An 8614-nucleotide genomic window follows, 5' to 3' on the forward strand; every position below is an offset into this window, starting at 1 on the left:
TTACCAACGAATAGTAGGATTGACCGTCACATTATAACGTCCCCACGGCTGAAAGGGCGAGCATGTTTGGTGTGAAGGGGATTCGAACACGCGACCCTCAGATCGCGAGTCGAGCGCCCTAACCACCTGGCCATGCCGGGCCTATCGAAAATGTAAAATGTCTAAAAAAGTATACATTTTTAATGTTAAGCCTATTAGTATGATTACTACCTAAAAATAAAAATTTTATATCTCTGTATTTAAGTCTGTCAGTATAATTACTATATACATATGTAAAATAGCTAAAACAATACAAAATGTAACTGTTCAGTCAGTCATTATAATTAGTATATACATTTGTGAAGATAATAACATTTTATAAATGTGATGGCGTACGGTATTTCAGAGTGTTAAGTTACTTTCAACATCTGCAAAACATACATAAGTTATGTTCAGTTTGAACTATCGACACGTGCTAAAAGCATGATAAAATATTATATATATATATATTAAGTCAGACATTATGTAAACTTTTAACACTTTAAAATCTGTAGGAGTAGTTATAAAATTATATACATCTTAAGCTAAAAATGTAATAGAATATTTAGTTTATGTTGTTTTCCATCAGTAAGTTGTACAAAACTCAAATGTATCTGTTCAGTAACAAGATCAGTTCAGACTATCTACAAATCTAAAAGAAAACAATTAAGATGTTACGTAATCTTATATCTGATAATTCGTTTCGTCTAAGTAATTGTCATGTGTAAAACAAAACAAAAAAGTGCACATCTAAGTTACATCGTGTAAAAAAGCAAAACGTTATAAATCTGATATGTGTTCAATTGATGAGGTTTAACTATCGACATTTGAAGAAAAACTGAAAATGTCATAAAACTTTAGATGAGCCTGCGTACACTATCGACGTGTGTAAAAAAACAAACTTCATACTTGTTAGTTCGATCAGTCGAAACTATCGATATTTGTGAAAATAAGCTAAGAATATTATATGTCACTTTTAGCTATGAACAAGAGTATAAACATCAAATTATGTTAAATATCATATTTGTTAAGCAACACATTGTAGAAACTGGCATGTGTAAAAAAAAGCTGTAAAAGTGTAAATTGTTTTTACTCCAATCTCTAAAATTATTATTTGTATGTGTAAAAAATCTAAAAAAGATTAAAATGTTTATATTTGTTAATTCGACCGTCTAAACTATCAACATGAATAAAATAAACGTTACAATATCTTATATTTATTAAGTTAACATTAGAATAAATTATTGACACGTGTAAAAAAACGTTGTAATTCTTAACAGATGTAACAAAAATCTGAAAACTTAAAGTATTGATTATGCGCATGGGTGAGTGTAATAAAGTTTAAAATGTTACAAATATTATACCTTTTAAATATGTTACTCTAAACTATCGATTTGTGTAGAAAAAAAAAGTTAAAATGCTGTAAAACCTAAAGCATATTAAGTCAGTCAGTGTATTTCCACATGTTTAAAAACGCTAGAAACGTAAAACGTAAAAAAAATCTCGTTTGTTAATTCGATCAGTCTTAACTATGGAATTGCATTAACGAAAATAAAGATATACAATATTGTAGTTGTCACTTTGGCCAGTCAAAGACATAGAAAAAAACTAAGGAGTAAACAACGTAAAATTTATTAAGAAGGTTAGTGTACACTATTAACTGGTATAAAAATATGAAGCTTTATAAATATTACTTCGATTAGAGAAAACTATGATTTGGGTCAATGTACACTATTAACTGGTATAAAAATATGAAGCCTTATAAATATTACTTCGATTAGAGAAAACTATGATTTGGGTCAATGTACACTATTAACTGGTATAAAAATATGAAGCTTTATAAATATTACTTCTATTAGAGAAAACTATGATTTGGATCAATGTACACTATTAACTGGTATAAAAATTTGAAGCTTTTTAAATATTACTTCGATTAGAGAAAACTATGATTTGGTCTAAAAGAGCAAAGAAGGTTATAACATCTTATCGAAACTTTTGGCACGTATACTAATATAAAAACATTAAAGTACCAGGTAAATTCACTATTTAACAAAGTTATTTTTGAACTACTTTGCTCTGCAGAAATTACTATGCTTGTTTGCTTGTAATTAAGCACAAAGCTACTCTGCCCACCACCGGTTTCTTGCGTTGTAGGTCTGCAAACATATCGCTGTGCCACTGGGAGTAAATAACTGTGTTAATATCAATATAAAAGCGTATGTATGATAAATGTATCAGTATAATTACGGTCCACACATACAAAATATTATACCTGTTATGTGTATAGGACAAGTTTAAATTATCACACTTGCAAAAAAAAAAAAAAGATAAAACATTGTAGAATCTTATATCTACCCAACAACAGAATCATGATAGCTTATTATATCCTTTATGTTTGTCAGTCAAAATTACCAGCACATGTGAAAGATATAAAAACGCTATTGAGTATCATAACTGTTAAAATGTGCAGCTTAAGCTATCAACGCGTTTAAAACACAATTTTTAAACTGTTAAAATAACTTTGTTAGTAAATTATGTTTCTTTTCAATATAATTCCTGTTTGATTCAAATATCAGGCTTCATTTAGAATAACGTATTATTACCTTAAATGCTAATAAATTATCCCATTCATTATAACATTATATTCAATGTCAATTTATTATGTTCTCCCAGCAAACAAAGGAAAATCAATTAAAATTACATACGTATATGTCTAGCTGTTGTTTAAAAGAGGGGAAACGATAAAGAAGCATGTTCCTATGGGTATTCACTCAGACAAAATATGATGGGAAGTGTTCCTGATGTAGGTTTATAAGAGCATGTTCCTATGGGTATTCACTCAGACAAAATATGATGGGAAGTGTTCCTGATGTAGGTTTATAAGAGCATGTTCCTGTGGGTATTCACTCAGACAAAATAAGATGGGAAGTGTTTCTGATGTAGGTTTATAAGCTTGAGAATCTGTTTCAAAAATAATCATTGTGGAGTGATCTAACATCTTTAACTGAAAGAACCTTTCAATGTTTGACAAATTTAGAACTTATTAAACAAGAATGCAATGGTTAAACTTGAGGTGAAATCTTGAAGGCATTAAATAGTTTTTTATAAATTATATGTTTGATAACTAATTCTTAACAAAAAATAATTGTAGGAAGATTTTTAGTTTAAGACGCCACCTATTTCATTGTTAACGTATTCTGCTCTAAAACTGAGCTTGGCAACAATGTCAGGAAAACATTGGTTGCTAAAACATAGAATGGAATAAAGACTCTGGTTTTAAAACTTATACGGAAGAAACTTAACGTGTGACAGTTAAATAACGAATAGGTCTTTAGAATATATCTTCTCAGAAAATATATCTATAGTAATTTAATTAGTTTTCACCCTACTATTAAACATAAATATAATAACTACAAAAAAAGCTGGAATAAACGATCAGCTTCCAGTGCCTATGATTTTACCAACGACTCACCTACAATAATAATAGTTTATTACTTTTAGTTTAACTACAGTTTCTGTATGTGGGGATCAAGAGAGTTAAAATTTGTTTAAATATACTAAATTCAAACTGAAATTGAATTGCATCGTTTTTATAAGAATAATAGATAGATAGTTGGATGGATGGGCAGACAGACACATAGATAAATAGAACCATTAACTTTGCAAACTTTATAATGTACAAAGTTTGTGTCATTTTACGAAAAAAGAACATGGCGCCGAATTCTCTGGAGACATTTGGAAACTGCGAAAGTGAAATATTTTTCTAATATACTGTAGGTTTCGTTTACTAACTGACCACTTCAATGTATATATTTTATATCTGACAAAAAAGAACAATATCCTTATGAACATAATTGTATTTTTTGCCCATTTGTTTTAAAGAAGTTATACTAATAAAAATAATTCAGACATTTTGTCACATACAGTTTGGTCACGTTTATTTCTTCATATTATATTATTTTGTTCAACAGACTTAAAAAAATAAGACCATTTATTTGTTCGGTTTACAGTAATACAACTGTCTGTGCTCGGTATTAGTTTTACTGAAACCAAACTTAAAAATCATGGATGGTATAACATTCAAAATGTTGCTTCTTCCCCAATTAACACAGATTAAGTTACATAAATGAACAAATAACTTTGATGAATAAACTTGTGAAAGATAGGTAATTTATTTTCTGTTTATCTAACACCGTCTTGGTTTTAAAAAACAAATAATTTAATAATCTAATATAGCTGATCCAACTTGTTTTGTTTAAAATGTCAAGAAAAATGTGTTTGCTTAATTAACGTAATTTATTTACGTACTGACAAGTATCTGATTAGATTACATTATCGTATACAAATTCTATGCATGAAATAGACAACTATATTAATTCAACCATTTCAGATTGTATAAGTTGGGTTTACAGCAACGATTAACAATTTTGTTCTACTTACAATGATGCCCGGCATTCGAATCTCCATCACACCAAACATGCTCGCCCTTTCAGCCGTAGCGGCGTTATAATGTGACGGTCAATCCCACTATTCGTTGGTAAAAGAGTAACCCAAGAGCTGGTGGTGGGTGGTGATGACTAGCTGCCTTCTCTCTAGTCTTGCACAGCTAAATTAGGGACGGTTAGCGCAGAAATTCGAAACAAATAAACAAACTTCTTACAATGAAGCAAGTACTAGTGAATTAGGTATAATTAAAAAAGTGTGTATTTTTTATATAGCAAGGTGTTATTTATTTCTTACTTTATTAGATAATAATATTTGCATGGTCAATTAAAATAAATATTTTTGCACATACATTAAGTTATTAAGAAATATTTTTAAGTTTCAATGAAAATATTGTAGACTGTTAATTTTACATATTGTATTACTCTTTGTGTCGCTGTGGAATTGAGCCGAGGCGCAACGAGCAACATGTCTGGCATGGACATATATTTGATTCACAACAAATTACCGTATTTTTCGGTGTATAAGACGCACTCTTTTACCCTAAAATTTGATGTCAAAATCTGCTTGCGTCCTAAACACCGAAGGTATGAATAATATATATGTATATATACGATATACACAAGCCATGTGTAAATATATTTAAATAGACATGCATAGTTTGGTTCAATTGAATGTGTTATTTATAACAATAATAGTTTTTCTTTTAAAAGCATAACTATTTATAATATTCCCTAAATAATAATAAAAAATTACAGTGAAAGCAATAAAAATTTTGTAGGTTTTGAACCAGACTAAATAACAGGAAACATTTTTTTTTATTTATGGTATTTTGATGTTTTGAGCTTTAAAAACAATATATACTAATTCTTAAAGTATCAAATTGAATTTTTGTTCAATAAAATCTTTCAAATGCGACTGTAGCTTTTTTTTTCAAAAACTTTGTCTTCAAAATAAGGGTGCGTCTTATATTCCGAAAAACACGGTACACACCACTAGACGATGAAATGGCACCACAAAAAGAATTATGATTGGAAAAAAAGGTAAAAGTTATTTTAAAATAAATACTCAAACTGCGAGGTTGTTGAATGATTTAAAAACCAAAAGACACCTTTTGAAAAGGGAATTTTTCATTGTTCTTCACAAAAGCGGAAATACTTTTATGGCAGTGCTTGAAGCAGCAGTGGGTTCCACAAACCACGTCTTCAAATATCGCGTATTTTAGTATATTTACTTCCGTAAATAATGTTTTTAAATGATAATTTTTGCCACGCAGACTTAACGAGTTTTTTTACTTCTATATGATTTCGTTTAGTCGGTTTTAAACCACATTGTGTATTATCATATAAGTAAACTGATCACGTATGCTGTATTATCATATAAGCAAACTGATCAGGTATGGTGTATTATCATATAAGTAAACTGAATATGCATGCTGTATTATCATATAAGCAAACTGAACATGTATGCTGTATTATCATATAAGCAAACTGAACATGTATGCTGTATTATCATATAAGTAAACTGAACATGCATGCTGTATTATCATATAAGTAAACTGAACATGCATGCTGTATTATCATATAAGCAAACTGAACAGAGAACAGTGTATATTTTTCCTCTTTTTTTTCTTTTTAATTCCCGCATTATAAAAACTACAAAGTTTACGATGTACGTTTTATTTTCTTTCTTTTTTTATAATATCCCTTTATCATATTGAAAATACTATAGACTAAATTTAAAGTTATGCTTCGGGTAATCATTTACAATCACAGATAGTTAAGTTTCAATTGTATCACAAATTTTAATACTATTAATATCAATAACCTTCTATTACGCTCAAAATTTCATAGTCAGAACAGAGCCCTACCCCTGTAGATCGGTTTTTCCCTTTCGCCTTTATAGCCTAGCTAATTAACACTTTAACTAGGTAGCAATATATGAATTTTAAGTTTATTTGTTTGAATTTCGTGCAAAACTACACGAGGGCTATCCGCGCTACCCGTTCCTAATTTAGCAGTGTAAGACTAGAGGGAAAGCAACTAGTCATCACTACCCACCGCCAACTCTTGGGCTACTCTTTTACCAACGAATAGTGAATTGACCTTCACATTATAACGCCCTCACGACTGAAAGGGCGAGCATGTTTGATGGGACGGGGATTCGAACCTATAGATTGAGAGTGGAGCTCCCTAACCACCTGGCCTAGATTTGTTAAGATAATTACGTTGAAATTAACATGTATTACACATACTCGTGTTTATAAAGCTATTCTATATAAACTTGTAGTCTGTGAAATAGTTGTATATACACAGTTTTGAATAATTTTGTCGCTTTTGCGTGTTTTTAAACATATTTATAAACATGTAACAACTTTGACATAAATAATGTTACTTTTTTTTAAGATTCTTGTAAAAAAAAACTTTATGTTTGTTGGTTTAGGCATCACAAGAAAATAAATAATTTTATTCTTTTCAGTGCAAAGCGTAAAAGGCATTTTTGGAAGAATGCAATTTTTCTTTTTTAGTTGGAATTGTACTCACGAAGAGAGAACCGTAACTACATCACAGTTGTTCTACATAAACTTTGTTCAAGTGCTGAGACCTTTACAAAATTACACTAAATTACAGTGGTTCTACATAAACTTTGTTCAAGTGGTGAGACCTTTACAAAATTACACTAAATTACAGTTGTTCAACATAAACTTTGTTCAAGTGCTGAGACCTTTACAAAATTACACTAAATTACAGTTGTTCAACATAAACTTTGCTCAAGTGCTGAGACCTTTACAAAATTACACTAAATTACAGTTGTTCTACATAAACTTTGTTCAAGTGGTGAGACCTTTACAAAATTACACTAAATTACAGTTGTTCTACATAAACTTTGTTCAAGTGGTGAGACCTTTACAAAATTACACTAAATTACAGTTGTTCTACATAAACTTTGTTCAAGTGCTGAGACCTTTACAAAATTACACTAAATTACAGTTGTTCTACATAAACTTTGTTCAAGTGCTGAGACCTTTACAAAATTACACCAAATTACAGTTGTTCAACATAAACTTTGTTCAAGTGCTGAGACCTTTACAAAATTACACTAAATTACAGTTGTCTCTCTCTCTCCTCGAGAACGTGAGGATCCGAGAGCAGATACATTATAGAATAACTTCGTTATCTGGGGAACAGAATCATCGTTAACCTAAAGTACTGAGTATACAGAGCGATACTAAATTATCGTTTACGGACGTTATGACTTTCTAAACCCTTCAACAATCGTAATACTAGACATATGCACAATAAACTGAGTTAAGCAGTTTTGGACTATTTAATCTCTCATCAGCCCAGTTATTTACTGTCAAAACAAAACTTGTAACGCAACACAAGTTCGCATTAATAAAACATCACAATCCTCTTGGGCTAAAAAATCAGAAGAGAAATATGTTGATTGATGTACAATCTTTGTATTGAATTTCATACCATCTACACACACATGATGAAAATGTAACTTCCCAACACAGCAATCGTGTAACAATTCACTCAAACCTGTGTTTGGAGAATATAATTTGGGTTGTAAAATAACACAATATTTGTGTTAATTTAGAACACAACTTTTATTATTGTTCTGAGTGAAGGTTAGCAACTAATGAGTGTATATATAGAGGGTCTTTAAACTCAACTGGACAGGATTTAACTATCTGAAAGAGACTTTGTAATTCTGATCATTTAGTCATACCATTCGAAAGTACATTTAAATGCAGATCTCAAATCATATAAAAAGGTTTAAAACTCTAACTTGGTAATTTTACCAATATTGTTTAATTGAGCTCTGTATAAGGGTAACTAAACATTTTCATTCAAGGATGAAGAATTTATAAATATTTCATGATAAATTCGGACACCTACGGGTACGCTTATAGTCTTATAAATATGTCTCCAACATTTATTTGGAGACTCTATATACTTATAGTCTTATAAATATGTCTCCAACATTTATTTGGAGACTCTATATACTTATAGTCTTATAGATATGTCTCCAACATTTATTTGGAGACTCTATATACTTATAGTCTGATAAATATGTCTCCAACTATTTATTGGAGACTCTATATACTTATAGTCTTATAATATGTCTACCAACATTTATTGGAGTA

At 29.9% G+C, this 8614-nt stretch overlaps 1 protein-coding gene across 1 annotated transcript in view; it reads right to left on the bottom strand.

The window, feature by feature from the left end:
• Positions 1–8614, bottom strand: part of LOC106467417 (brain-specific homeobox protein homolog) — a 26489-nt gene that overhangs the window by 16902 nt on the left and 973 nt on the right. The window lies entirely within an intron of this gene.

The sequence above is a fragment of the Limulus polyphemus genome, unplaced genomic scaffold, assembly GCF_000517525.1.
Source record: "Limulus polyphemus unplaced genomic scaffold, Limulus_polyphemus-2.1.2 Scaffold2606, whole genome shotgun sequence".
In the NCBI taxonomy this organism is placed as follows: domain Eukaryota; kingdom Metazoa; phylum Arthropoda; class Merostomata; order Xiphosura; family Limulidae; genus Limulus; species Limulus polyphemus.